Raw genomic sequence first — 8,342 nt, 5'->3', positions numbered from 1 at the left:
GCTGGCTACTCAGGTATCACAGTTTGGCATTTAAAGCTCTTCACATCTTGGCCCCTTCTGACGTTTCCAGTCCACTTACATTCTACTCCCCTCCAGCACTTGGAAAACAACCAATGCTTGTTGACTGACTGGTTCTCCACAGTCTATTGTTTGTTTTCTCTCCTTTCTCATCTCTGACTCCAAGAATCTCTGGCTTCTTTTAAGACTCAGCTACAGTGCCACCTTCTGTAAGAGGCCTGGAAGAGTCTCCCCATTGCCGACCCCTCCCCCCAACACTGGTATCTTTCCCTCTTAACATTACTTCTCATTTATCTGTCTATTCATTGCCCTTGTGTTTCTTGATTTATATGTGTTGTCTCCCCATTAGAATGTCAACTCCTTGGGGCCTGGGACTATTTGTTTTTTTCTGTCTCTACAACACTAAACACAGTGCCTAGTGCATTGCTCAGTGATTTTCGGTGACGGCATTTGGGGTTTTCTTGGCAAAGATACTGGAGTGATTTGCCATTTCTTTCTCCAGCTCATTTTACAGATGAGGAGCTGAGGCAGAGAGAAGTAAGTGACTTGCCCAGGGTCACACAGCTACTAAGTGTCAGATGCCGGATTTGAACTCAGGAAGTTGAGTCTTCCTGATTTCAGGTCTGGCCATCTATCTACTGTGCCACCTAGGTGCCCTGACCTAGCACACAGTAAGCACTTAATAAATGCTTGTTGATTTTTGATATCACATAAATCATTTTATTGTCCTTGATTTTAGCCTTGCTCACATTCCCTGAAGCAACTGCTCAGAGCCTCCTTTTTCCTCATGGATGGTGGTGCCCACCACCATTCAGAAATGGGAGTCTTTAGAGGAAGAGTGAGTTCAGAGACAAAGAGAATCAACTCTTTTATACAAAAAAAATTCAAGGTGCCACCTAGATCCCTAGGAGTCATGTGTATATCTGTTGCAGTTGGCCATGTGAGACAGAGTTCACGGAAGAGGTGAGCTGGCTATATAGTTTGAGCCATCAAAGTAGAAAGGATGCTTGAATGATGGGAGCAGATGAAATCACAAAGGAGGAGAGGAGAACAGCCCCTGGGAGAAAGCTTTGTGGATGATCCATCAAAGGACACTGATGATTGAGTGCTAGAGAAATGTTGAACTAGGAGAGAGCAATCTCAGGGAGCCAAGGAGAGAAAGCATGTCTAGGACGAGGCAGGCCAGCACTCTCCCAAGCTGCTTGGCTGTTGTGTTTGGGGCTTGGGGAGGACCCAAATCACATCACAATGTTGGGGTCAGTGTACAGTGTGTCCGACCATGGCTGCTCAGAACAATATGAGCTCAGAAGGCTCTGCCACAGGTTGGACACAAATAGTCCACATGAACATTTGGGAGGGAGATGTCTCTAAATTTGTGCATCTTGTGTTTCTTTGGAGCTATTGCAATTCTGCTTTGCTCATAGAACATAATACCTTCTTTGTTTTGGGCACTCCATGCTGGCCACTGCCTCCCATGTCTCACAATCGATTCCAAAGTTCTTCAGAGAGACCTTGAGAGTATCCTTATATTGCTACAAAAAAGACAAGGAAACCTCCTCAGATTGAGTATTTCAGAGATCATTTGTGAGTTTTAGCCCAGTGGTGGAGCTGAGAATGGAGGCAACAAGTGTAGATGGTTCTTTCCAGAAGTTTGTCTGTGAGAGGGAGGAAGGATAAAGTCCCTTAGCTTCTCGCCCGAGGACAGTGTAAGGAATGGGAAAGTACATTCAACAGACAATGCAAATGCTATATTCCCGTAAATACAAAGAGTGAGCCAAAGTGTTTCCATTGTTTGCATTTGAGGGGAGTCTAGGAATTAGCCTGTACACTCCAAGCTCAAGCATCCCCCATCAGTCCTACTTTCATGGGTGGGAGGGACCAAAGTTGCTGGACCAGCTACCCAGACTCCCAAAGCGTTCTTTGACTCTGACCTTTGGGAATGGGGGTGGTGAGAAGGAGGGGAGGGAAGCCTCTTAAGGAAGAGAGAGATATCAAAAGGCAGATGCTAAAAGCTAAGCCACAAGGACATGCTGGAGGGTTGGGACTTTCTGAGGCTAAGGAATGACCTGGAGAAGTCAGGTGTGTCCAGATCAGGGACTGGGCTCCAGCAAGAACCTGCAGATGCTGCATGAGGACTGCAGGATTGGCTCCCACTGTTGCTCTTCCCACAACTGTAAAACAGAACCGGTTCTCTTCGTCTGCAAAATTACCTCCCTCCAGACACCCCTGTGGCTGTGGCAGGCACCACCATCCTTGAAGAAAGAGAAGATTCTGAACGACTGCTGCAGGGAGCATGAAAGAGCCAAAGTAGGGAAGAACTCGATTTGGAGGCAGCTGTGAGAGGAGAGCCCCAGCTGAGATGGAATATTATGATTTTTTATGTTATTCTTCATTCCCCCCTCCCCATTTATTTATTTATTGTTCAATGAGCAACCCAAGAGAAAGAGAGGGACCCCCATTCCCAGGAAAATACCCCCTGGAAGCAGGAAGTAAGGAAGTCCCGAGCTTACCCTCAGACAATTCCTAGCCCTGTGACCCTGGGTGCTTAATCTTTGTCTGCCTCAGTTTCCTCTTCTGCACAGTAGGAATCTCACAGAGCTGTTTTAAGATCACTTAGCATGGTGCCAGGCACAGAGGAAGGGCTATATTGATGTTATAAACAAAACAAAACAAAACTTGTCATGGAAGCAACGCAGAGCCAAGAGACACTGAGCTCTGGAGCAAGTAGCCATGTCCCCCCCTCCCCTGAGAGGCAGAGCTCAGGGGTTGGGGCTTAAGGGAAACTCGTTCCCGCCAGCAGGCACCCATGAGGCTTCCCTGGGCTCAGAAGCATTGTGAGTTGAGCCTGCCTTGCTCACCAGTGCCCCCCAGTGGTTCTACTCAAACAAGCAGCCTCTAGTCAATGGGAAGGTTTCATAGGGGAGGGAGGGCTTCAACCTGGCAGAGCAGGAGGGGTGCAGGAGTCATTGAAGTCATGTGGCTGCAGCTCAACTCGACAAGGACAGTGTGGAAATGTTATACCGGACACGAGTGAGACACGCCACAGAGTGTAAGTTTTGAATGGAGAAGTTTATTAGCCGGCGGTCATTCGGGGAAAATTCCCAAAGCAAATGACCGCGTTTAAACTGAGAGGGTAGTTTATATAGACAATACAGGATTCAGTGCTTAATTATCTCTTGAAGTTTACATATGTTACTTTGCAGACTCAGCAAGCCTGTGTTATTTCACTTTTTACGACCATGATACGTTAGAGGAACCTCCTGAATAGATTGTAAATACAACATATCAGATAGCTGACAAAGTGTCAATTGGAATTACAACCCAGGATCTCTGTCTCCAACTTTGGCCATAACTCTTGAAGCTAGGAAGGCTCAAGATAAGGCAAAAGTCATATAATTCAAGATAATGTCTAGGGCCAAGGCTTCCATCCTGGTAATTAGCTTACATTCCTTGGAAATGTCTTAGGGGCCCAGGACACTCGCCAAACAGCAGGAACTAAGTCTGATTGTCTTACACAAACTGGGGTTTGCAGTTAGGGGCTGGGGACAGGGTTTTTCTAGCAATAGCTGGCTACTCAAGTATCACAGAAAGAGGGCTGCGCCTAGGCAAGAGGGAAGCAGGTAAGCCGGGCCAGGGAAGGGATGGGATTCTCGCCTTGCATAGTGTGAGTTCACCACTGTGATGCCTGAAGGAGGAGGGCTGATGGGTCTAAGAGACATGGGCAGAGGAGGCAGCTCTGGCAGGAGCTTCAAGTACTACCGGGGTGGGGAGGGGGGAGGGCTGAGGCATCTGCCAACACCTCCCCCAGCCATGTTTCTAGTTCTAGCCAAGCAGATGCTCCTGTCCATATGGCAGCCAGTCCTCTCTCTGTCTCTGTCTCTGTCTGTCTCTGTCTCTCTCTGTCTTTCTTTCTCTGTCTCTCTTCTGTCTCTCTGTCTCTTTTCTCTCTCTCTCTCTCTGTCTGTCTCTCTTCCCTCTCTTTCTCTTTCTCTCTCTCTCTGTCTCTCTCTGTCTCTCTTTCTCTCTCTGTCTCTCTCCTCTCTCTCTGTCTCTATCTCCCTCCCACCCTCTCTGTCTCTCTCTCTTCTCCCTCTCTCTGTCTCTTTTCTCTCTCTCTTTCTCTCTCTGTCTCTCTCTTTCTCTGTCTCTCTCTTATCTCTCTTTGTCTCTCTGTCTCTCTCCTCTCTCTGTCTCTGTCTCTATCTCTCTCTGTCTCTGTCTCTGTCTTTCTCTCTCTCTCTCTCTGTCTCTCTCTGTCACACACACACACACACACACACACACACACACACACACACACACACCCCTATTGACCAAATGGAAGGATGCTGCTGCTGGTTTCTGCCTGGGGTCTCAGAGCTGGCAAGGCCCTCTTTGGATATCCTAGCCAAGTGTCTTTGGCTCTGCTGCAAACAGTTGTAGAGAGTGATACAAAGTGCCCTGTCAGAAGCCTGAGGTTGATGGGCTTGGTTGTTTTCTCTCTTCATCAGGTTTTCCTAGGCTAGTCATGGGAGATCAGGTTGGTGACTATCCCTTCTGGTGGCTCCTCACACAGTCCAGCTGGCTCCAATAAAGTCCTGCTTGCCCATAGGACCCTCTGGTTCATCCTCTTTTTCCCTCACCCACTTTTTAAAAACACTTACAAATTTAATAAAATATACCTGATAAGTAACAGCGATGTTTCCAGGTCAGGAAGAGGCTTGGGCAAGAAGGAGCCAAGCTGGACAGCTGCTTATTGGAGAGAAGAAAGTCATCCGTAAGTTCGGAAAGGACCTTGGAGATTTGCTAGGCTTCTCCTCCCTCTCTATGACATGGGGCTGAACTTGTAACACTCAGGCAGCTCTGTTGGCAGGGAACGTCTTAGCCCAGTAGGGAGAGGTCCTAGACTCACAGGGAGAAAGCTGTGGTCCCAACCTGACAAACATGACCAGCCCCAAATCCTGATCCAGTGTAGGGAAAGGTGGGGACCTGCTGGGTGTGTCCCTGGGTGTCTGTGAAGCAGGCAAACTGCAATGCTGGTGAGCCACTGTAAAGTACCATGGGGGAGGGGAGATCAGTGGAAAATCACCTCTTGCTTCACATTTGGCTGATCCCATTGAGAGTGGAAAGGGAGACCTACCAGCTATCCAGAAGTCTATGAAACAGCCTAGCATCATAGAGCACAGGCCTAAAGCCAGACTCAGGACATGGGGCCCTGCAGCCCAGACCATTGGTTTGCTCATCAGGAGGTGCCTGTGATGAGTCACAGTGACAAGGACACACAGGACATACTTGTTGGCCTCATGTATCTTCCAGCCCAGAGATGGAGTGTGGTGGATGAGGCACGGGGTGAGATCTACATGGAGGCCTGGTGAAGAGCTCATGGGGGCAGCAGTGTTCAAAAGGGAGTTTCTATCTGTTCCTGGAGGCCACAAGGAGCCAAGAGAGCTCATTGAGGGGAGGAGACAGTGACATAGTGAGACCTGTGCTGGAGGAAAAGCACCTTGGCAGCTGAGGGGAGGATGGATTGGAGCAGAGAGGGAGCTGAGGCAGGGACACCAGGTCGGAGGCTATTCCAAGAGTCCAGAGAGCAGCCTGCGAGTGCCTGAACTGGGGTGGTGGCCCACATCAGTAGAAGGGAAGGGGTGTATGCAGGAGATGTTTTGGAGATAGAAATGACAAGTTTTGGGGTTTTTTTAACATTAATATAGCCCTTCCTCTGTGCCAGGCACTGTGCTGAGTGATCTTTACAATAGCTCTGAGAGATCCCTACTGCACAGAAGAGGAAACTAAGGCAGAAAAAGATTAAAGGTCACATGGCTAGGAAGTGTCTGAGGGTGAATTTAAGCTCAGGTCTTCCTGACTCCAGGCCCAGTGCACTATCCACTGTGGTGCCACCTAGCTGCAACTGATTGTCTATGTGAGGTGAGCAAGAGAGACTGGAGATTTCCCTTGTAAGTGGCTAAGAGGAAGGGGGTGCCCCTGACCCCACTAGGGAAGTTAGGAAGAGGGGAAGGGTGGGGAGTGTGCGAGAGATAATGAGTTTAATTTTTCATATGCTGAGTTTGAGCTGTCCAGAAAAGCAGCTGGTGATATGAGACTGGACATCAAGAGAGAGGCCAGGGCTGGACAAGTAGATCTGAGAATCACCTGCGCAGACATGTTGGTTCAGTCCATGGGAGCTGAGGAAGTGAGAAAGTCTAGAGGGAGAAAGGATGAAGGACCAGGATCGAGCTTTGGGGGGCACTCGGATTAGCAGGGTGGTGGTTGTGCCCCTGGAGCACACCCTTGCCTCTGCCCAGGATAGGAGCCAGAGCTGGGGGCCCTGAGCCTGCCTGTGGCTTGGACTGGGCCTCCCGACAGAGGGAGAGGACAGCCAGCCTCATTCCAGAAAGGATCTGCATTTTCAGCTGCTTTTTAGATTTTCTGAAAGCCCTTCAGTGAAGCAGAGTTTGTGGGCCAACATTCTGGCCAGGGGTCTGGTGCAGCTCCGCCATCTACATTCAGAATGGAGACTCTTGGAAGAGCACAGGAGAGAACAGAGTGCCCAAGCAGAGGCCTGGCCTTGACAAGCCATCCAGTGCCACGGGGGCTGTGGCCCTAGGGCACCCCCTCACTCCCAACTCCAGAGGGCTTTTGGCTAGGGTAGAAACTGAGGGGCAGCACTGGCACCGGGCCCTCTGAGCACATGAGTGTGCATGCCTGCGTGGCTGTGGAAGCTAGCAGCCCCCTTCCTGGGGGGCCCTCGGACAGCCTTTGCTGCCCCCCATCACCCCAAGGAACAAAGGCAGCTTTCTACTTACCCTGCTCTGAGGGCTGTTCTGGGAGAGAAAACCAGCTCCTTTCAAAGAGAGCCTTTGAATGCCGCTGATAGGCCCTGAGCCTCCTGTTAGCAGCTGGAAATAGAGCAGCCTAATTAAAAGCATTCCAAATAGATAACGGGGAATTCAGTAGTGACATCTCCAGCCCCATTCAGCATCATTTGGTGCAAAAGAGAAATGTGTCCTAGGCCCGTTTTCACCCAGCTACCCGGAAAAAAGTGGCAGAGCCAAGTGCTGGAGTCCTCCTACTGCCTGCCAGGGGTGGGCAGCATACCCAAGGCATGATAGCAAAAAGGGCTGCCATTCCCAAGAGAAACCCATAAGCCACCACGGAGAGGCAGAGGTGGAGAGATCTCCCCTGAGCCTGGCCCCATCAACCCGGGAGACCCCAGAGAGGCAGGAGGAATGGCCAGCCATCCCCCTCTGCCCACTGGGGCCCTGGCTGGCAGTGCACCCAGAGATGCTGGGTGTGGAAGGTGTTCCCATCCCCAAAGTATCTGAGACCAGCCAACGGCCTTGTCCAACTTCTGCAGTATGGGGGCAGCAGGAAGCCAGCAGGGAGGGCCAATCTATAATCTTGCCCAGTGGCACTTTCCAGCCTCACAAGCTTCATGGGCAGAGAGTTCTCCTTTGTATCTACACCAAGGCTCACACGCCAAGACTATCTTTTGTGAACGAGCCTGGCACTCCTGGTGAGCATTTAGAGTGGGGTGGGAGACCTCTAATATGGCCACAAGAGCCTTGAAGGGAAAGTGAGGACAGCAATGACTCTGGTGCCTCCATCTGTGTCTGACTTGTTGTTGGGGGTCCCTGACCAGCAATGACTCCAATCTCAGTACGCAATGATGAGGCGGGAGCCGAGAGTAGATACAATTCCAATTTATTGGGAGCCATTATCCATTTTTATAGGGTTTTGCACGATATAAGCAGAAGCAGGTGTTCAAGGGGTAAGAGGATGACAGCATGGGAAGATCGATATCGGGTGGGAAGAATCTGGATTGTTGTAAACTATGATTCCTACAGGCGTATGGGAAAATTAGGGCTGTTGCAAGATAGTTTCTATGGGAGTATGGGAACAAAGGGGGGTGCTGTCCTACAGTATCTATGGAGGCATGGGAAGGCTCAGGCATGTAGCCAGCTGATATCAGAGCTGTATGAGCCATGTGAGGCATGGGGCAGGATGCCCTTGTAAAGTATCAAAGATGTTCCAGTAAGTAAAGTATTATTGTGTTAGGCACTGGTTCAAGAACATTAGGTAGTGGCCAGCTGGGTTTCTCCTTCTGGGCTTGGGAGTCCCTGGTGGATGGACTCTGCCTGCATGAGAAGGATAACTACGGGGGGGGGGGGGGGCGCTGTTAAGGACGGAGGCCCTCCCTCTGGGCGCCTTCCATTCCAACTCCTACTAAGCCTGTCTGGTTTTACCCAGGAAACAGGCCAAGTGCTAGGATCCTGACAGCCCCGGGGTCAGCACCAACCCCTTACAACTTGTTCCCACCTCAGCACAGTACCATCTGTTCCCAGACC

This window comes from Trichosurus vulpecula, chromosome 6 (assembly GCF_011100635.1).
Source record: "Trichosurus vulpecula isolate mTriVul1 chromosome 6, mTriVul1.pri, whole genome shotgun sequence".
In the NCBI taxonomy this organism is placed as follows: Eukaryota; Metazoa; Chordata; class Mammalia; order Diprotodontia; family Phalangeridae; genus Trichosurus; species Trichosurus vulpecula.
The sequence above is the reverse complement of the archived record's forward strand: the minus strand, read 5'-3'. Positions refer to the sequence as shown.